The sequence below is a fragment of the Carassius gibelio genome, chromosome A17, assembly GCF_023724105.1.
Source record: "Carassius gibelio isolate Cgi1373 ecotype wild population from Czech Republic chromosome A17, carGib1.2-hapl.c, whole genome shotgun sequence".
In the NCBI taxonomy this organism is placed as follows: domain Eukaryota; kingdom Metazoa; phylum Chordata; class Actinopteri; order Cypriniformes; family Cyprinidae; genus Carassius; species Carassius gibelio.
The window spans coordinates 1,650,398-1,674,435 of record NC_068387.1 but is presented as its reverse complement, the minus strand read 5'-3'; positions in this window follow the sequence as shown (position 1 = coordinate 1,674,435).

Here is a 24,038-nt window from a genome sequence, read left to right as displayed (position 1 = left end):
CCTGCACTCATTGTGTCTATTCTGAGGTTAAAGAACTGGAGCAACATTACTTTGAAGTTCTCTCTGGAGCATAAAGTAAAAACACAACAAGACCTGTTTAGTCATGTGAAAGTCACTCACTCATCCCGCTATTTAGAATAAATTGAACGCCTACTTGTACAAGTCATTAGGAAGATGTTTGTCCTCAGGCTTGTCTTGGATGTCTTCAGGGTGCTGATCAAACATCAAAACAAGAAGTTTCAGACTTGATTTCTAGTGGTTGTCATATTTAGAGATGTGTGAAAAAAAACCTAAATAATAAATAAATATATCAGTACAGATTAAAACTCAAGGAAGAATTCCCTACATTCGTTATTAGATTATTTCATTATCCAGTTATTTTGAAAACAATAAGAAACCAACAAATTTACATAAATTGTGATATTTTGTGCATTCTTAAAGGGTTAGTTCACCCAAAAATGAAAATTATGTCATTAATAACTCACCCTTATGCTGTTCCAAACATGTAAGACCTCCTTTTATCTTCGGAACACAGTTAAGATATTGTAGATTTAGTCCGAGAGCTCTCAGTCCCTCCATTGAAACTGTGTGTACGGTATACTGTCCATGTCCAGAAAGGTAAGAAAAACATCATCAAAAGTAGTCCATGTGACATCAGAGGATCAGTTAGAATTTTCTGAAGCTTCGAAAATAAATTTTGGTCCAAAAATAGCAAAAACGACGACTTTATTCAGCATTGTCTTCTCTTCCGTGTCTGTGTGAGAGAGAGTTCAAATCAAAGCAGTCTGGATATCCGGTTCGCGAACGAATCATTCAGTTCACCAAATCGAACTGAATCGTTTTAAACGGTTCTCATTTCTAATATGCATTAATCCACAAATGACTTAAGCTGTTAACTTTTTTAATGCGGCTGACACTCCCTCTGAGTTAAAACAAACCAATATCTCGGAGTAATTCATGTACTCAAACAGTACACTGACTGAACTGCTATGAAGAGAGAACAGAAGATGAACACCGAGCCGAGGCAGATAACGAACAAAACATTGACTTGTTCACGAGTCAAGAACCGTTTCTGTCAGACACGTCCGATTCGTGAACCGAGGAGCTGATGATACTGCGCATGTGTGATTCAGCGTGAAGCAGACCGACACACAGAGCATCTGAACTGATTCTTTTGGTGATGGATTCTGAACAGATTCTGTGCTAGTGTTATGAGCGCGAAAGAACCGGTGAACCGTTTTCTTCAACAGGTTTATTGAATTGAAATGTCCGAAAGAACTACTGGTGATCCGAACACCAATGCAACCGGTTCTTCACTCGTGAACAAGTCAGTCTATTCTTCGTTATCTGGCTCTGCTCGGTGTTCATCTTCACAGCAGTTCAGTCATTGTACTGTTTGAGTTCATGCATTACTCCGGGATATTGGTTTGTTTGAACTCAGAGGGAGTGTCAGCCACATTAAAAAAAAGTTAAGTCTTAAGTCATTTGTGGATTAATGCGTATTGGAGATGCGAACCGTTTAAAATGATTCAGTTCGATTTGGTGAACTGAATGATTGGTTCGCGAACCGGATATACTGCTTTGATTTGAACTCTCTCTCACAACAGACACGGAAGAGAAGACAATGCTGAATAAAGTCGTCGTTTTTGCTATTTTTGGACCAAAATGTATTTTCGATGCTTCAAAAAATTCCAACGGACCCTCTGATGTCACATGGACTACTTTGATAATGTTTTTCTTACCTTTCTGGACATGGACAGTATACCGTACACACAGCTTCAATGGAGGGACTGAGAGCTCTCGGACTAAATCTAAAATATCTTAAACTGTGTTCCGAAGATAAAAGAAGGTCTTACATGTTTGGAACAGCATAAGGGTGAGTTATTAATGACATAATTTTCATTTTTGGGCGAACTAACCCTTTAAAATCATATCATTTTCTACCCAGAAAATGATCTACAAAGTTACGCTTTGTTATAACAGTGATTAGTATAGTGGGTATTATAGTTTTTCGAGAGGAACTGTAATTACAGTGTAATTACTGTCAAATCATTAGATTTGATTCTACTTTACATTTCCTGTTAAGTTTTTTTTAATACCATATCTTATTTTTCCCTTTTTCAGCATTGACATGCAGTAGTGTTCAACATAACAGAACATCACATAATGTGTTATCTCTATTATTATTATTATTATTATTATTATTATTATTATTATTATTATTATTATGTGTCACGCTTGGTTGATTATAAATGAGTGCACAACGAAGAAATGATGGGCCATGGTAGATATGATGTAGCTAAGAGCCAAGGTAAAGCTGATGGTTTGAAGGGCCGAAGTGGAATACAGGACTCACGGGCCGGAGGCTCCAGGATGGCTCTGAATGAGAATGAGCTGAGGGGCTGGCAGGAACTAGCAGAAACAGGGCTGAAGAACTGGCTTGGTTTGGTGGGAGTTCAGGTGAACAGTAGCTGGGCAGAACTATTAGTGATTCAGAAGACTCAGACAATTCACTTGACTCAGATTATTCAGTAGTCTCAGGTAGCTGAGATGACTCAGGAGATTCAGGGCTGGACGGAACCAGCAGGAAGACAAACAATTCAGGTAATCCAGGAAATTATCCACTTCAAAACTTCTCCAGAGGCCATCTATAGATCACCCTCAGCAGTGGGAGCGTGGAGAGGTTTTTCTCCATCCCCTCGCACTTCACTAATATTCCCTCCACCAGGTGCGGTGTTACCAGCTCAACCCCTGGCCAGACGTGTCAGGCTCAGTCGCTTCTTCTCCTGCTGAGTCTTCAGTCACGGTGGACTCTGGCTTTCTGTCTATGGTGGACTCTGGCAGATTCTCAGCGGGGTGATGGCTGGCTGGGCTCTGGGTCAGGAGTGGGGCTGATGACTTCCTGCACGGGGCCTATGGTAAACAGCGATTCACATTTAACAAACACTGCTCCCCCAAGGACCTTTCCTGTACAGCTTGGCCTTCGTCTAGGTGTTTAGTCCGACATAATAGAAGGTGCAGAGATAGCTGTCCAGGTACTGATTCTGGTAAGCCAGGTCTAAAAATTCCCTCTTGTGGTCTTTGAGGAGCAAAGGAGCTTGACAGCAGGTATATCCATTTTGGAAGGAGGGCGGAAACAAAACAAATAAAAGAAACTATTGCCGCAGTAATTTTCACTGTGTGAGGCCGTTTATTCTGTCATGCTTATAAATGAGCCACACTACAATAAAGAACTAATCCACAATAGTCTTATTGATAGACCACAGGCGAATCACCAGAACCAACGTAGCACAAAACGTAGACACGACTGGCACCAACTCAACAGAACGGAGTATAAATACAAAAGCAAGTGAGGGACTAATGACTTAATTAATAGAACACTGGTGAACTGACATAATTAAGACAACTAAGGAAAACTAGGTCAAAGGAAAACTATGGCAAATTGCATTATTATTATTATTATTACTATTATTATTATTATTATTACCCCGTGTATTAATAATGTATTTTTGTCTATTAAAAACCATATGTATATGTATATGTATATGTATCATGGCCATTTACCATTAAAAAAGAATAATATAATTACATAATAAATAATGTAATTCTGTAAGATAATATTAATGTCCAATTATTATTATTATTATTATTATTATTATTATTATTATTATTATTATTATTATTATTATTATTATACAAATAATAAATAAATACAAAACTAAGAGTAAGATTGGTCTGTCTGGTTCTGGTGTATTTCCATACCAAAAAATTGGTCTTGTGTTTGCTGAGTTATTGAAGATCTGTTGACAATTTCCTCTTCAACAAATTGTATTTGGACAACAGTATATTTCGCTGATGTCTTTTGCAGTGGTCGAGGCCAAGGTCAGTTTTATATTCTACTGAAATCATAAAATGACACTCGAGATAAACAGAATGTTTACACTCCCTGTGTGAGCTGAAGCAGATATGTAAATTTAGCCTTATTCTTTCAGCAAATTTGCATTTGCCCTCTTAACCAAACACTATAGGGCTCCAATTCAAACAACTTTAATGATGGCCGCCCCTTTATGAGTGATTTCTGTATCAGGAAAAGGGGAAGAGCAATTTAGATTGGTATGAATGGAGAAAAGCGGCTGAGCTATCGTCCACCAGCTGACAATAATTGGATCAACTATGCAGAGAATTGGCTGTGTTTTGATGCTCTAGTGGCAGACTGGTGATCGCCTGCCTTTTTTGCCTATTTATCATTTGTCTTTTATCTACTGCTAGCAGACCTTTCCATGGTGCCATTCTGGGCCCCGCTAATCAAACAACTTTTTAATAAGAGGGAACGGCAGCTCCACAGCCTGTGCAGGGATTCGCCACTCTCGCTCGCTGGGAATGTAGGGATGAATATCAATGAAGACTCTCTCTCTCACACACACACACACAGAGTTATCTTGAAAGCTTTTGTTGTATTGACTTCCAGTTGATTATGTCTCTTCCTGTGATCAAATTCAAATTTATACACATATATTGTGAGCATTTGAAATGATATATTAACACCATCGGTTCATAAGTATTACACGTTTATTGGATTAAATAATGTTTCCTTATCATTTGGGAAAAAAAAGTCCACAAAGGTTTGATCACATAGTTAAAGGGCATATCATTCATGAAACATTTCATGAAAATTCCCTTGTTCTCTTGAAAAAGTATGCTGACTTTTTTATAGTATTTGCAATCAAAGTTTTCAACCAAATTTTGTCATCTAGCAGATGCTTTTATCCAAAGCGACTTACAAATGAGAACAATAGAAGCAATCAGACCAACAAGAGAACAACAACAGTATACAAGTGCCATGAGAAATCTCAGTTAGTCTAGTACAGAACACGTAGCCAGTTTTTTTTTTTTTTTTTTTTTTTAAGAATATGATAGACAAGAAATTGAAAGGAAAGCACAAGTATTAGTTGGTTAAGTGGAATTTAGGGAAAGTGGAATTAAGATGGGAATTTCTATATAGTATATCACTTTACCATATACTGTAAAATGTATGGTATGTATGCAAAAAAGTTGGATATATTCTAAATCCACATTTACACGGAGAACTGGGTGATAAAATAGACTAAATAAAAAAAAAATCAGGCAATCAGATTTGCTATATATTATATACTGCCCGAAGTATACTGTTGCAATGATATAAAAAAAATTCAGGCAGTTGAATTTTATATATATATATATATATATATATATATATATATATATATATATATACAATGTGAGTATACTGTGTGTATGCAAGTAAAGTTGAACATACTTTCATATCCACATTTATATTGAGAGCTGGGCGATAATAATAGTTAACTTTTATGACAAAATAAAAAAATCAGGCAGCTGAGATTTATTGTGTAGTATGTATCGCTGAGTATGTGAGTATAAAATCATACTTTAGTTTAGGGACCACTTTTTACTATTGACTACACTGTTAAAAATGTATTGTATTGTTACAGGAAACTCCTGGCAGCTAATTGCCGTGAATTTACAGCAAGTAATATACAAGAAATATACTGTTGATTTAATACAACAAAATTCTGTGTTTATACAGCAGTGTTGCTGTGATTACAGTAGCATTAATACAATAAAATGTTGTATTTTGTATTGTTGTCGTACAATCCTCAACAGTGGTGACAATCCCGAAAAACAAAATTGCAACAATGCATGCTGGGAGCCATGAACATGTTTTGTATGCTGGCATGAAACATGTCACCACTGTTGTGTTTAATACACCAAATGTTGATGTCTGTGAGTGTATAAATAATCTAAAACATGTTTTAAACAAAAAGCTTGCAAAGACAATATTTATACACTGTTAAACGTCAGTGTACAACCCACAACAGTGTTTCAAATTATTTATTTTTATATTAGTTGGGTCACTTAAACCATTTTAGTGCAGTCAGTAGGTTGCTATTAAAACAGACTTGTTGATCTGCTTTATATATGCAGAAATGTTTTCTGAAAACAACTGCAACTGCTGCAGAAAAAAGTATTGTAACAAAAGTTGAGGGTCAAGAGCACAACTGAAGCAAACCCTGATCTCTATGATGGTGATCTAAAAAAAAAAAAGACATCAACATCTTAATGTGTTTGTGAATTCTCAATAAGAACTTCTGTAGATGCATGACAGAAATAAATTAATTCTGGTTAGTATTACTATAAGTGAAGCTGGTGATGCTGTTTGTGGAGTTGTGGCTGAAGAGAGTTGTAGTTTTTGTTCTTATTTCTCTTTCTTTCTTGCTTGTTCACAGCAGGTGTTTGAATGACTGAGAGAATGTTGCAGGAACATTTTACTAAACTTAAAATAGCATTATACTAATATGGAAACTGGACTTTTTTATGTTAGAAAGAATATGAAAGTACCAGTTTTAATGCTATCCCACAATGCTTTGTGGTGCCTGTAAAATATTACTTCTACAGTGTAGTTACAATAATATTACAGGACTGTCCATCAATTTCCCATCATGCATTTGTATTTACAATAAAAACCATGAATACAGTGTATTGTTGTAAAATATATTGTAAAATTACATCAATTGCTAAGAGTGTAAGTATTAACTATGACTTTTTTGTTGACTCCTAGTTTATTGCTTATTAATAGTTAGTTGTTAAGTTGTTAAGGTTAGGTATGAGGTAGGATTAGGGGTCTAAAATGTGGTCATGCAGAAAAAGACATTAATATGTGCTTTATAATTAGCCAACTAATAAACAGCCAATATGCTAGTTATATGTGTGCTATTTAATAATGAGAATTGGTCCTTAAATCGAAGTGTTACAGAGTGTACTGTATTTATATAATATGTTTGGATATATAGCTGTCCAACAATACAGTTTGAAAATCGCATTTAAATATATATGGACACTGCCGTCTGTCCAGTTTCATCAGTAACATTTCTGGATATTTTGTACAAGTTCCTCTGCAGTCGCTGCTCATTTTTGCGCCACATCCTCGTGAATACTAATGGCTCGAGGGTCCCGGCGAGCTGGACAGCTGCTGGGGCCGGTGCGGCCGCTGAGAAGTTAACAAGTTCAAAACAAAAGTAGTGACAAAATGGCACAAAAGGGAGGGGGTGGGTTTCAAAGTCTGTGTTTAAGGAGCATCCCCCTGTTCTCTATCACTTGCTCCCTAGACGGACACAGAGGATAAAAAGAGCTGTGGTGTGGGCCTTTGCTAGGGAACTGAGAGTCAGTTGTTTGGAATGTGCCTCCCTTTAGATCCTCGGTTTCCCCCTCTGTAAGTCGGCTGACTCCGGCTCGCCTTATTTCTCCCGGTTTGTTGAAGATAAATGTATGATTATGCCGAAAGTCTTGTTTGTGGTCCAAACTGGCTTTTTCCACGCGTCTGTCAAATTGCTATCTAATGGTAGCAGTTCTGGCTGGGAGAGAGGAGATCTGTTTTTCTTTCTCTCTCTCTTTCTTCCTGGCTGCCGGCGGCCCTGCCATTCACAAAGCCAGGGGATGCCACACACATTCTGTTTGTTCTACATGAGCAAACAGATTGTAAACTGGCTGATAATTTTTGTACTGACAATGTCATTTACGGCTGTCAGCCTTTTGTCTCCTCTGTTTGCTTTATTCAAATATGAACCGAGTGGACCTCCCCTCTGCTGCACTCTTCTGCATTAAAATCACATCAATTCTCTTCCATTTCTTCTTATCTGAAATTCATTGGAGGCAGTCACTTGCTTGAATGCTCTGGGGTTTCCATGGAGACCAAAGGTCCCGCGCGGACTACAGAAGGATTAGAGACTTGTAAGATTTAAGTCTTGAAGTACACAGTTGCTTTGTTATGTCTCCCTTTGATATCTACTCAAGAGAATTGTCCTTTTATGCTTTGATTTAAGGAGAAAAATATGTATTGACTATTAGGCTTGTTACTTAAAAAAAAAGATTGATTATACGTTTTTTATTGCTTGTTTTACGAGGCGATCGTAGGCTGCTTTGCATTCACATAGCTTAATTGCACACGGCATGTTCTTGGAATATATGTTTCGCTCCTGTGCCGCTCTTCTCAGCTTGTCCATCTTTGTGTGGCAACTATGACAGTCGTAGTGGTATGCGGTGCTGGGTGCCCCGATGGCACCACTTTCACCCGGAGCCGGGACAATAAATCCCGCTCACCGGTCCCTCTCCGGGGGCTCTCCGCTCCTCTGCTAGGCATCTCCCCTTTGTTCTCTAGAGGTCAGGGCAGGCTGAGAGTTGAGTTATTCACATCCCAACTGTCTGTCTAGAAGCGGCTGCAGATGTTACTCAATTGAATTCAATTCAAGTTTATTTGTATAGCGCTTTTTACAAAACAAGTCGTTACAAAGCAACTTTACAGAAAATTATGTTTCTACAATATTTAGTAGTAGCTAGTAGTTTGTGCACATTTGACAGGATTTTAGAAAAAATAAAAATAATAATAATAATACAAGACGTAGTCAGCTAGACGATGAACTATCAATTTTATTAATTAAGTTATTATATGATTCAGTCACACATTTAGCAATAATTGTTAGTTCTGTTTGTTGATTCAGGGTTAGCATCATCTGAGGTCCTCTGAGGGTCAGCATCATCTCTTCTCAGGTGTTCTGGATCCAGACTGGAGCTTGTGTAAATCCTAGTTACCACGGGATGTAAATCCCGTGGCAAAACATAGAAACAAAATACAGACATCATTAGCATAGCTGCTTATCCAACAAAGTAAAATTAGTTTAACCCAAGCTAATAATAAAAAATGCACCTTTGATCAGATGCAACTACACTCACAATTAAAAAGATACATTATTCGAATGCTTGGTGAAAGAGATGTGTTTTTAATCTAGATTTAAACAGAGAGAGTGTGTCTGAACCCCGAACATTATCAGGAAGGCTATTCCAGAGTTTGGGAGCCAAATGTGAGAAAGCTCTACCTCCTTTAGTGGACTTTGCTATCCTAGGAACTACCAAAAGTCCAGCGTTTTGTGACCTTAGGGTGCGTGATGGGTTGTAACGTGGTAGAAGGCTAGTTAGGTACGCAGGAGATAAACCATTTAGGGCCTTATAGGTAAGTAATGATAATTTGTAACTGATACGGAACTTAATAGGTAGCCAGTGCAGAGACTGTAAAATTGGGGTAATATGATCATATTTTCTTGACCTCGTAAGGACTCTAGCTGCTGCATTTTGGACTACCTGTAGCTTGTTTATTGACGAAGCAGGACAACCACCTAGTAGTGCATTACAATAGTCCAGTCTAGAGGTCATGAATGCATGAACTAGCTTTTCTGCATCAGAAACAGATAACATGTTTCGTAGCTTGGCAATGTTTCTAAGATGGAAGAATGCCATTTTTGTAACATTGGAAATATGATTTTCAAAAGACAAATTACTGTCTAATATAACACCCAGATTTCTGACTGTAGAGGAAGTAACAGTACATCCGTCTAGTTGCAGATTGTAATCTACAAGATTCTGTGTAGTGTTTTTTGGTACAATAATTAATATCTCTGTCTTATCCAAATTTAATTGGAGAAAATTATTTGTCATCCAATCTTTTACATTTTTAACACACTCTGTTAGCTTAGATAATTGGGAAGTTTCATCTGGTCTCGTTGAGATATATAGCTGAGTATCATAAGCATAACAGTGGAAGCTAATTCCGTATTTTCTAATAATATTACCAAGGGGCAACATGTATATTGAAAATAGAAGGGGACCTAGGACGGATCCTTGTGGCACTCCATATTTTACTGATGATAAATGAGATGACTCCCCATTTAAGTAAACAAAATGGTAGCGATCGGACAGGTAGGATCTAAACCATCTTAGAGCCTGCCCTTGAATACCTGTATAGTTTTGTAATCGATCTATGGTGTCATTTGTAATTTTAACAAGTGCAGTTTCTGTGCTATGGTGGGGCCTAAAACCTGACTGAAATTCTTCATACAGATCATTTTTATGCAGGAAGGTGCTCAACTGAGCAGACACAACTTTTTCTAAAATTTTAGACATAAATGGAAGATTTGAAATAGGTCTATAATTTGCCAGTACACTAGGATCTAGTTTTGGTTTCTTAATAAGAGGCTTGATAACCGCCAGCTTGAATGGTTTTGGGATGTGACCTAAAGATAACGACGAGTTTATGATATTGAGAAGCGGTTCTTCGGCTACAGGTAACAGCTCTTTCAGTAATTTAGTGGGTCCAGGATCTAATAAACATGTTGTTGGTTTAGATACAGTGATAAGTTTATTTAGCTCTTTCTGTCCTATGGTTGTAAAGCACTGCAGTTGTAAAGCACTGTGCTTTTGAGGTGAAATAACAAACCAAAAACAGTTATACAGGAAAATATTTAATTAGTGACAATTAAGAGCAATGAGTTTTTGTTGTTGTTGTTGTTGTTTTACTTTAACAGACCAATAAGGATTTTTCCTATCACTGTCACTGTCTGAACATGGAAAACCTCATCTAAGGGTCAACACTCTTTAATGCATTTTCAACATTTTCTCAAATTTGGGAAGTAAACAAATGTGACCTCCAATGGCATGCTGTCACCAAGAACATCTAAACAATCAATGAACATTTGCAACTTGCTATTTGCCATATTGTTTGCATCGTTGACTGGCTGTCAAGGTTGCGATATTACACAAAGGTGATCCCATAGTTAAAGGGCATATCATTCATGAAACATTTCATGAAAATTCCCTTGTTCTCTTGAGAAAAAATAAATAAAAACATTTGACTGGCAGCAAACATTTAAATATTTCAAATGTTAGTCCAAATGTTTAATTTAAAATTATTATTATTATTATTATTTTATTTTTTTATTGTCATCCTATGTATTATTAGTTCTTCAGAACAATAATGTTATCAGATGAACACAGCACATTTGTATCTTTAATAAATGATCAATAGAAAAAGAAAATTCATATTTCTATACTCTTTGTTACATACACATACATAAAAAATAAATAAATGTAAAAAATCACTGCACTCATACCGTTTAAAATTTAAGAATGTAATCAAAGCTGAATTATTTATAGAATGAAATGTATTTTGTTTTGTACACTATCCAAGCTGGAAACTGACTCGAGTGGTTGTTTATTTTGAAATGGTGGAGACTTGACAACATCAAGTAATTATCGTACATATCGCTGTGGACATTTACAAAGTGGCAGACTAAGACAATGATATGACTATTAATGAACGATTTTAGAGAAGCCATCTGTTGCCTTAACATGACAAACACAAAGCACCCAAGTTATGTCCTGTCCAACTCATCTCTCAGTTTTTCAAGAAAGAACGTATTCAGTCTTGATCGTGGCATAACTCACAAAGGCTTGTCTCTTAAAAAGCCTTGCAAGGTGATCTTGTCCATGCCTGTTGGGACGATATTCTGTGTATGAGTGGAGGATTATTCCCAAATACCAGTCCTGGGTTAACAAAAAGACCTGATGATAGCAAATTAGGCTTTGGGTTTTGTGTAAGGAGAAAGAAAAAATAGGATGAAAACTTTCTTCAAAGGTTTGACAAACCTGGTGGTCTTTTAGTGCTGTAAGTGTCTTCTGTGCCACTAATTTATTTGTGATTAATATGCATTACATAAGACTTCAAGGTGTGTATGTTCCATTCAGATGCCTCATTCTGATTGTGATGCTATTTTATGAAGCCTTTGTCTAGAACTAAGTCTAGCTGCCAATGGTGCCAAAATAAAATCGTTTTAAGCATTTGTTTTTTTTTGACAAATGTGTTGGGCCACACCAAGCATTAAGCCAACGCAGACAAGACGAATGTGTTTCTACATGGAGTGTATTATTATCCCAGCTAGCAGAAATATGCTCTAAGAATGTTTTGCTAACGTTGCATTAGATTATGTCTAAATGTTCTCTGATCCTTCAAAATGTTCCGTTGACTATTTTAGAATGAAAATAACTTATTTTGTGTTATTTACTGGAAGAATGTTTGTTGATAATTTTAAGATTATTTAACTGAAGTGAAGATATGATTGTTCATGAACGTATCTTACAAATGATCAAATTGTGAATCTATTATTGTGAAAACTCTCAGACCATTGGAAAAAGACTGCAGCAAACTTCTGAATTTCTCTTCACATCTCTTCAGAGTACATGTGAGGCCGATGCTACTCATGTCTACACCACATCTGTGACTTTGTATAGGTGCATGTCACCACTCGAGCCTCTGCCAGAACATCTGCAGTTTGTTTAGGTAGTTCAGATGGATCTGCACAGGCCTCAGTTGCATGGCTTGTTGGTTTTAGGCCTAGGTGAAGCAGCTCTTGGGAGTTTGGCACATGTCCTCTCATTGATCAGAACATTCCATGTGTGACATCTCTCAGTCATTAGCAGGCACTGGTTCACATTGTCTCTGCGAGGGAGTCCATTTTGATAGGATTAGCCGTAGCTAGGAGCTGTGTTATTGCAGATTTAGGTTGCTAAACTTAGCTTGTATTGTACTCTGAAGGGAGAGCCACGGCCACCCAGGTTTCCAGAGCCACAAGCTCAGGGAAATAGTCACACCCATTGAGAAATGTTAACTAGAACTACCACAGATGTGCGAACCACTGATGTGTGAAAGTTTTACAAATTCCCTTTTTAAGTAATAATGGGTGGCCAAAATATTACACTTTAATTTCAAATGTATTACAAGAACACAAAAGAAATGTTCATTATCAAGTATACTTCCACTGTTTTTTTAGTAGTCAACACTCTCTAGAAGATAACTAATGGGATTCTGTCCTGATCTCAATTAGCATTCAATACCCTCAAATAATCAATTGATTGTGTTGATAGCGTATGCTTTTTGTGTCTTGGAACTGTGAGGCACGGCTTCTCCTTGTGGTTCTTTTGTTGAAAGCCAGCTACTTTATCATGTTGGACTGGTGCAGTCAGCAGGAGGCCACATAAATTCATCTCAAAGAGAGGGAACCATACTGTGCGGGATGTCCCCTTCGGGCCGGCACCCCTCTGTGTGAGCATTGTGACAATTCCGAATCCCAGCATGTTTGCTTAGGTCACAATTGCTAGTTTGGTTATAATAATGTCAAGTCTCTAACTGAAATTAAAGAGATGTCAATGAAAATCGGTGGGCTTTATCATTTGGCAACACAACAATAGCGTATTTTTCTTTTTAGGCCTTCTTTTTCTCATTGTCACTTGTCTGGGGACATCTTGTAACCCCAGTGAGCATGCTGAAGGAGTGAATGGGGAATCTTCAACAATTTAAAAGCACACTGATCTCATATAATACGCCCCCTTGCAGTTACCTTTGGTGTTGCTCAGTGGTTTTTGTATTAAGGAATGTTGGATTGCTTTGCTACTTTTCACATGCATTAATTAAGCATTCATACCCCCTATGGTTGTCTTAAACTAATCTGTAGAGGACAAATCTGAAAATATGCATAACAGATGTGTGCACAAGGATTTTGAAAGGTGGCATGAGGCTCAACATTGTGGCCAGCTTTGCGGTGCACAACCCAAATCCAAACACTCACATTTATATCATCTCTCATTAATATATCCAAGTGTATAGGTGTCACTGGAATCAAATATTTCATAATAACATACTGTGATGCGCCTTTATTCAGTTTATTCATTTATTTTTATTTAATATTTATTTTCATGTGACAGTAATTGTGCAAAAGTGTATTTGTTTGCACATGCAATTTCTGAAGGAGATCATTTTCATAAATAGAGGCGAAGTAAGTGTAAATGAACGCATAGCTATGAAAATTACCACATGAATTGCCAGTGCAAATATGAATTTTTATTTTCCTGAAACGTATGTCAGTGCCTGTTTTCTGTGAAGGTGACTAAACTACAAACTAAATAACTTATTTTGCTCAGACAGGGATAAAAAAAAAAATATTTCTCCCCCACCTTATTGCACTTCAAAATTGACTCCACAAAGACACAAATTAAACCCAAGACAAAGAATACAAAACAATGAACTAAAAGGTAAAGTAACAATAAGAAATTACCAATTTAACCATCTTAGAAAAATGTCAAACAAAACCAAGAATCAGGACTAGAAAAAACTAAATATATTACAAATAAACAAAAACCAAACATATTACTAAAACTGGGAGCAAGACAAAAACATGGAACTACAAAGGACTAGACTAAACACAACACCAACCAGGCAGGGAGGGAGACACAGACACATATTCAGCCACATCCACAGACAGAGACCCAGACAGTGACAGAGGGGGTGAAAACGACCACGAACCAGCAAACACAAAAGAGTAAGAGGCACTATGTATAGGAGGAAAATCAATGAGAGACAGGTGAGCACAATTAGACTAACCAGGCTAACAAGAGGGTATGGTAGAAAAGAATCAAAGAGGAGGGGCTAAAGGAGCACATGGCCGAGAATACAATTAACAAGGCAATGTGCTGACACTAGACACAAGAAACAAAACATAAAACAAAGTGACAGTGCAAAACCCTGACGCCTAGTGGTTAGAGAGTTTGACTCCTAACCCTAGGGTTGTGAGTTTGAGGCTCAGGCTGGCAATACCACAACTTAGGTGCACTTGAGCAAGGCACTGAATCCCCAACTGCTCCCAGGCGCCGCAGCATAAATGGCTGCCCACTGCTCTGGGTGTGTATTCACAGTGTGTGTGTGTGTGTGTGTGTGTGTGTGTGTGTTCACTGCTGTGTGTGTGCACTTTGGATGGATTAAATGCAGAGCATGAATTTGGCCATATGTCATGTCACACTCTTGTTATATTTCCAGTTCTTGGATTTAATCTAGTATAATCATTTCTTCTTTTTTTTTTTCTTTTTTTTTATCAATTAGCACAGGTTTTGTGTTTCTTTTTGGAACTGATTGACTGTAGACCTAACTGTAGGCTATTTTGGTCATTTCTGAACAGGAGCACAAGGGTTAACATCACTGAACCAACCTACATACATAAATGTAACCACTTTTTATGGGTAAAATAAAGTAAAAATAGCTTTTTAAGATGATAATCGCATGTTACCATTTTTTAAAGTGTATCTCTGCGTTGGTGATGGAATCTGTATGCAGTAGTTCTATTAGTATCACATTAATCTTAATTTGTGAAGATTTATACCAGCCTAAAAAATCAGTACCTCAAAGAGAGCTTGTGATGGGTTGTGGTTTGCCAAGCTCTTTTATCATTGAAACATCCATTTTATCTAATGATGATAACAAAAATAATAAGCATGCTGCATTTAATGGATCTTTCTAGTGAAAACTTCTCAGAAAATGCTTGATAAATAATCTGAAATGGATTACTTTCAACACAATAACCCTAATCACAGAATTGGAGCCTGCCTGCAGATTCATGTCAGATCAATATTTTGTTCTTGCCTCATTGCGGCTCTGTTTACCTTGGCTAGAGCTGCCTACATGCTGAGCCCCTTCTCTTTGTTTGAACATGTGACTCTGTAATAATGGCAGGTAGAAGAACTAATAGGCACTGCAATATCTGCAGTTTGACCCCATGTGGCTTTTCCTAATTGATCCATAGATTAGCATCAGACTCATCAGTTTGAGGATGATCTGGCCTGTTCATTGCTCAGTCTGTTCTCTGCCTCACCAAACCATTCGTGAAAGGACGGAAGGAACAGCTCATCCCTGCTTTTTAAAAATCAAACATATGTTTAAAAATAAGGATACAGAAAGATAATAAGTGGCTCTTTGTGTTACCTCGTTAAAAATTGAACAAGGGTTGTATGTGTTTTTTCCTTCCATTCTGGCTTGCATGTGAACTTTTAAATCAGTGCATTTTATTTTAAGTGACTATGCAGGCAATCTAACATTTACATCCAACCCACAATCCCAAAGTCAGACTCTGACCCCCCTCCACCCTTCAAAAATGGTCAGTGCAGACCCCTCCGCTCCATGCCCTATATGTACATTTGACCAAGCTATGTAAACTTCCACATGTGGGTGTCATTCTTGCCCATATTTGCTATGGGCTTTATTGGGACACGATTAGTTTCCAGAGCAAATTTGGAATGAAAGAAAACATCGCCTGTGGCATGTGAGCCAACAAACTGTGCCACTGCGTGTCATTGTATATTTACATGACTCCAGCTTTGTTTTGATAAACCTTTACCCGCAGGTAAAGCTGTTAGAACTATTAGAGGTAAACCTAGCAGAAAATAACCATGAGCAGGTGATGCCTCATTGACAAGTTACTGCTTTTTTGCATGAAATGAAGCATGGAAATGATGTTAAATTGAACCTTCTAGTCATAGACTTTCTTTTGTAAATGACTATTTTGTGTTATGTGAATAATTGGTTTTGTGATCAATCAATGCAAATTGTTTTCCCCAAAATTTTCCTACACTACCGGTAAAAAGTTAATAATATATTCAGAAATCATTCTAATATGCTAACATTTCTAATTATCAGGGTTGCAAACAGATTTTTGTGCATTAAAAAAGAAAAAGAAACTGATACTTTTGTTCAGCGAGCATGCATGAAAGTAAAGACAGATATGTTTCTTAAAAGATTTTTATTTCAAATAAATGCTGTTCATTTGAACTTTCTATTAATCATATAATCTTGAAAAAAAGTATCATGGTTTCCACAGAAATATAAGCAGCAAAAACTTCATTTTCATCACTGATTTTAATAGTAAGCATTATTAATAATTAAGCAGCAATAATAATTGTTAATAACTGAGCAGCACATCACCATATTAGAATTAATTCTGAAGGATTATTTTACACTGGTAGTAGACTAGTAGTGTAAATTGCCATGCTGATATTCTTTTTATAAAAATATTACTCTGTATTAGCATAAAATAATTTAGTTTTTACTTCCAACAAGAATCTTGTTGGTCAAAATAGCTTAAATTTATAGAAATGAATTGTTCTTCTGTAGATAAACAGTGATAATGCAATCATATCTTCTGTAACATCCAGATTGTCTTCTGTCCTTTTCACTTTCAGCTCTTTGGGCCACTCCCATTTTTATCGCTGGGTCGATGCCATGGCAACAAAGGAAGCTCCCAGCCCCTGTGCAATAATGCTGGTCCGATCAACCCCACATTCCTGTATTGACCACCCCGCGTGAGATTAAATGCAGGTGACATTTCCGAGGTGAAATTTGCAATTTCCACAAATATGAGTTGGCTGAAACGCGGCATGACAGCACATAAAATCAATACAAATATCCTGAATCCCTAATACCTTGATCCCTGTTAGTAGAGGGATGCATTACAACTAAGACACTGGAAGTGGGAGCAACAGCCCAGGAGCTGATCCCTGATTCCTATCGACTGGCTCCAGGCCAAACACTGCCGCAATAACAATTAGGTGTGCAAGTTTGTCGATTTTCTTCGGCTGCATGCATCAGCACAGGCAAACTTCTGAGCTCCCTATACTGGACCTGGCAAATGAGGAGCCCATTTTGCATAATGTGCATCTGAGAAAATGTTTTGACCAGTGATTTTTATTTTTTTATTATTATTAGCCAATTCGCATTTTAGGATTAAGAGATGTAGAATATAAAGAATAGGGCATTAATATGTGTTATTATTTAATTAATGCACTTGTTACACTAGTTACATCTATAATTACACTGTCAACATTACATCTACACCTTAACCTTCCCTAAAACCTAGTCATATCATCAAACCTGTCCCTAACCTTAACCATTATCCCACCTTGATAGTGATTTGTAATACAACAAGAACACTGCACTGTACCATCATATTTTTGATGTAAGTGCATGTTTGATGTAAGTAGTTAAAGCCACTTTTTATAAAGTGGGACCCTCCATTTACTGTGAATTCAAATTATAAGCATATCAATTTCATTTTGTTGTTGTGATGGGGCTTAAATAATGTAGTACTTTAAGATGAAGTTTAAGGTCAGTAACAATTAAAAATAATAATAATAATAATAATAATAATAATAATAATAATAATAATATAATAAAAATGACAATAAACATATGAACATTTGGCATACTAGTTTAAGAATCATCCACTAAACAAACAAAAAGAAAAGTCCCTAATTAAAAGTAGTCAGTTAATACTCATTGCACACTCTGGGGAATAAAACACCCTTCAGCATATCAAAATAGACAAATTATATATATGTTTTATTAAAACAAACAAAGAAATTGCATACCTACACATAAAATATACATTTACTCTAAAAGCATGCTTCAATGAACAAGCAATAGTTTAAAAATGCAAATCAGTATAAACAAATAAAATCAGTTTTCATTTAACTTGAAATGTTAAATGCACAAATGGTGCAGTTTCCTGAGAATGTCCCTGGCTCATTATCATCTTGCTCTTCCAGTAATGTGTTGTTTTATCCACTGGTAGTGAGAAAATAAGAAACAGTCCATTTAATGAGTAGTGTGCTTAAAGCAGGTGAAAGAGAGCTCTTCAGCTGTCTTAGATCTGTTACTCATTCACAATTCAGCAACGGACAAGCCTCCTCCAGCAGTTCGGAAACGCAGTGTGTTTGTGTAGGCTCTGATATGTGATTGAAGGATGCCGTGGAATCATTGGCTGCTTAAGCTGCTCTGTCAGGAGGAATTAAGGCCTGGTGATCAGGAGCAGGACAGGTGGAATGCAAGAATGGAGATACCTTAATCTGGCTCTTTCAGAAGTGCCACTCTGCTGAGCGGTCAGGAGATCACGGGTTACACAGTTGACCCATAACCCTGGCGTACGAGTGTGTGGCAGACATCCGGACAGGTCCAGACTCCTCACCCTCCTATTCTGTTGTTTGCCATTTTTTAAAAGCGGGCCCAGAGCCATCATCATTACACTGAGAGTGTGAGATGGCCAAACCTTAATGTGTGTGCAGAGTTGTTCCATCTGTTTGTAAGGCCCTCAGCTGAAGTGTGGCGGCTGTTGACATTCTTTATATAATATTGTTTGAATTTTTCATCAAGATCCTGGTCTGCATTACAAGAGCCCTTTTGTTTCCGAGTTATTTGTACATTCTTTGTACGTGTGTACCTAGCTCTTCTTTTGTTTGTTTGTCCATGTGTCTTATTTTAAACACCCAGTCCATTTTTTATCGGCCCCTGCTCAGTCCGGGTGGCGTTTGTGGGGTCATGAGCGGCGGTCAGCTGCGAACCCCCACCCATCCTGCGTCTCTTTTCGTTGGTACCTTTTGTGCAGGGGACCCTGACATGCCTGTGAATGCAGGTCACCACAGGTTACTGACAAAGGCCTGTGAAAGGGTGTTCTGTGCTCCACTGAATGGGCTGATGTGCACCATTAAATACAGCCTGCCTCCTATCAATGTTACTGCCATTAAGAAGAGTTTTGCTTGATACCCTCTCCTTTTCATGCACGTGAAAGTTAGTTTTCTCTTTGTTTCTCCTGTTGTGTCAGGGCGTTTGGCGTCTTTGTCATACTGTCAGTGTCGCAGCAGTGAAATTAGTTCATCTTTGAATCGGAGCCTGTTCTGTTGTGTTCGCACTCATAAATAAAGGAGTCATTTTTATAATCTCTGGTCAGTTCTGCTTTTAAATCTGGATCTAAGTTTAAATCCCTCTTCATTAGGTAAAGAAGGTAAATGCTCATTAACAAAATACACAATAGTAGGACCATATTATTATTATTATTATTATTATTATTATTATTATTATTATTATTATTATTATTATTATTATTATTGCAGAAGTGCATGCTGCAGTACCACACTGATAAAAATAAATAAATAAATAAAAATGGTTACCTAAATTTAAAATAATAATAGTTAAGTAAAAAAGTATATATATATATATATATATATATATATATATATATATATATATATATATATATATACACACACACACACACACACACAGACACACACACACACACAAAACTGGCACTATAAAAAAAATTCAGGTTTTTCAAGTTTTTAGTTTCCATTTTAGATAACTATAATGACCTTGCACTAAGATTATAAACCAATTTATGACAAAAATATATTTGTTATGGGTTTATTCAGGTAGAAAAGGCTATTTAATAATTGCAGGTTACCACTTTTTACAGTGCTTGTAAAGACAATACACTAATATTGTAAATATTCAGCACCATGATATGCTCTAATTTCTATTTAATTTTATTTTAAAAGCACTTTTTAGCAAGCTGTAATATTAACTGCAAGCAACGGTATGTTGGCATTATCAGGCACAGCCGTCTCACTCTGTGTGTTAATGAATTTGTAGTGTGCGTGCACTCAATGAGGTTAATGGAAGGGATCTTGGAGGCTCATCTTGCCGGCCCAGCCCACTCTTTCAAGCCTGCTCTCCATGCATGTTTCCGGAAACGATTCTTTAGTCAGCTCGCTGCCTCTCCGCCTCCTCTATTGTTCTCTGCCCTCTAGGGTCCCTTCTCGCATTATCTGATGCCAATTCTGCATCACACTCCTCCTGCCCCCTATCTGAATGTCTCCTATATAGCTGTGTTATCTTATCCACAGTGTCATCTCTTTATCAGCCCTATCCCGACCCCAGCCGATCAGTCAGACTGCGTCGCAGAACTGCACACATGAGCACAGCTCTGCTTGCACATAATCCGCTCGCAGTATTCTTCAATTTGCTCTATCAAGACAGACAAATTACTATTGAAGGGAAGAAATAAAAAGGGTTTTGTTTTTTTGCTCTTTGCCATTGTTGCTTGAGGTTGATCAAGTGTATTATAATATAATATAATATAATATAATATAATATAATATAATATAATATAATATAATATAATATAATATAATCCCATGACCCTACAGACGACAATAAGTTAGAATAGAATAGAATAGAATAGAATAATGTAATAAGCTCACAAAAATATGATTTAATTACAAAATTACAATTATGATAAAAGTGAGCTTAATTGTAAGTTAACACTTTATTTTACAGTGTCCTTGTTACATGTTACATATACTACTTATACAATATTAATAACAGTAAATTATGCATAATTACAAGCAACTAACCCTAAACCAAAACCTATAGTAAGTATATGTTGTTAATTACTAGTACTCAGCAATAAAATTAATTTCACTTTAACAAGACACCTTAAAATTAAATGTAATGTAATGTTATACAATGTTTACAACGTTACAAAAAGACAAAGAAAGAAAGAAAGAAAGAAATTTAAATGGAACCACATTCAGCTGCGGTAAATTTTCAGTTAATTACACATTAATAACAAATTAATAATAGTGTAATTAAACAATGCATGTTTTTAAGAAAAAAGTTTTAGTATTTTTATTTTTTATTTTATTTTTAGGAGAGGATGAGAGTTGGATAGGTGGAGAGGTGCTTTTCTTTTCTTCCTCTGTCATTCATGGAACCTGCCTTCTACATTTGTTTCTGTTTCTTTCTCTGATCCCCACTGAATGAACACAAGGCTTTTCCTCCTCGCCGGCGCTGACGGACGGGATTGGATCTGCGTGACAGGTGAGTCGGCCCAGCTGCTACCTGTAGCTGCCACCCCTGTCAGACAGCAGCTGTACGTCTCTCACTCAAACACACAAACACACACACTCACACACACACACTCACTCTCACTCACAAACAGTCAGTCACGCATCCAATCACACTCATTCAAAAACATAAGTGCATACACTCCCACACAGCCATTCACCCCGAACAATCATCTCAGATGCCCAGCTAAAAGAGCAACATGCTCTGTGACACTACTGTTTTTTCATGAGACTTAACTAAAATGCATCTCATATGCATCTCATATTTATTTCCTGTGTATTTGTTTTATTAAGATTCATCAGAAATGAATCTGTTTATCAGTTTCTAGTTTAGTGAATGATAAAAAAACAAACCAGGCACAAAATAATTCATTAAATATGTATGTAAAATAAAACTTATGAATAAAAATTATTTCTGCAAAATTAAGATCGAATTTACAGTCTTCCTTAAGCATTTAAGAAGTTGTTGTTTATTTCGTCCTTGTAGTCCCATCCAGTCTCATCCACCATGGCAGGATCACACACGCTTTGTCTAAGTATTATGACGGCGATGATTTTCCTCTAATGGCCTCTGTCTGTTCCTCTTCTACACCTCCGCTCAGGTACACCTGCCACCAGTCGAACGCCTCTCTGTCCGCCCCCATCCCCCTCTCTTTCCTCTGCAGTTGAATAATGGAGATCAAACGGTGGGCACGTTGTTAAAGCCCACTATGTTCTGCAAATACACCTTGACTAAAACTGTAATCATTTGTATTTCTGGAACAAATCTGTAAAACTGTTGTTATCTCAACCATGAAAACCTGCCATATGAAATAACAGTCACAAAGTCCCACATGTTTTTATACCATATTTAATCTACCAGGCTTTTATGGCTCCTATATTATGACATTGGAAAATATGGAGTGCATATTTAGATGCCTAGACTGAGCCAAAAAGTCAGATGAAATTCTGATAGCTTCTAATGGAAATTAATGAGATATATAGTATAGGAGACTAAAATTCGATCATTTAGACACCAGAGGTCATTCTATTTCTCCCAATAATATGGCTTAGATTATATTTAAATGCTCAGTTTAATGAAGCTCAGTAGTCTGATGATTGAGAGATGAACAAATAAACTTTCCTCAAAAGCCTGATTATTATATTTGAGACTCATATTTGAGCATGATTTTTCTAAAAGATAATGTCTGGATAATCAAATAAACCCAAGTTGCTTCATTCCAGTAAGTGTTCATCTTGAAGTTATTTCTATTTGCACCGACCCTTAAAGTAAACATGAAGGATTGTGTTAGAGGCATCAAAAATGCATTAGGAATTGTTATAAAAGTAAAGGGTCTTGATCTCAGTCATAAAGGAAAAGGTTTTTTTTTTGTTTGTTTTAAGTGGAGCGATTCAGTGACACATTACAAAAACAAACATGGTTTCCACCCCCTGGAATAATTCAAACTTATTCAACATTGTTTGTTGTCTAATGCCGTTATATTTAATTCTGCACCTCTCCCCAGTGAAGGCTGCATGGTAAATATAAGAAGTGCACTGGTTCAACTCCTTAAGAGCTTCTCGACAATAAGCATTTACCACCTTTGATTAAAAGACATCATGTGCACTCATGTGCACACGCTTGAACCGTCCCGGAACGCTTGCTGCCCAAATCATGTCTGAGAAGACCATAGTGGAAGAATATCTTTCTGCTCTCTCTTTAGTTATGGGATGTAGCAGATATCCAGTTTGACACCAGATAAAAAAAAATAAAAATAAAAACTTCTTAAATTCCTTATTTTTCTAAGTTTGTGTATTGGTGGCATCTTTTAACATGTGAATGAATACACCAGACAGCCTTAACACAGGCTGCTGTGTGACCTCATTATAGGTGTGGAGCCAGACAAAAAATAAAAAATAAATAAAAGCTTCTTAGGATACTTGCTCTTTTCACGTTGCATTGTGTCTGAAACATCAAAAGCTCAACAGAGCAACGCACCGTTCATCTGCTGCTTATTGCTGACGGCTCACTTTGATTAGCTCACTTTCAGCCCACAATGGACACATATCTTGTTGAAGAGAGACAATGCCTACAAAGCTGATGCTTCAAATCCTTCAAAGCTGTGATCTGATGCACGCGTCTGCCTCAAAATACAGTACAGATTGATCTATATTTGGATATCTGTTCCTGGTATTATTTTAGTCCTTAAAGGATTTTATTATTATTATTATTATTATTATTATTATTATTATTATTATTATTATTATTATTATTTATTTATTTATTTATTTATTTATTTATTTATTTATTAATGTGAATTTCAAATAGGCCTACTTTTTGGAACATTCTTAATCATGATGGATTGCATGTATCAGGTTTTATGAAGATTTGTTTGTCCTGTTAGACATTCTGACATTCAGTTAGCCCCAAATTGTGACTATAATAATTATATTTTAATATATTTTTTTGATGAAAATAATATATAATGAATATGTATATTTAATTAGAAAATGGAATCATTTCCCTTTTCCATATATTGTCTCAGACTAGAAATATTGCTTTTCCATAGAGTCTTAGACTTAGCCAGTTTGACAGAAATAGAAATATAAAATTTAAATAC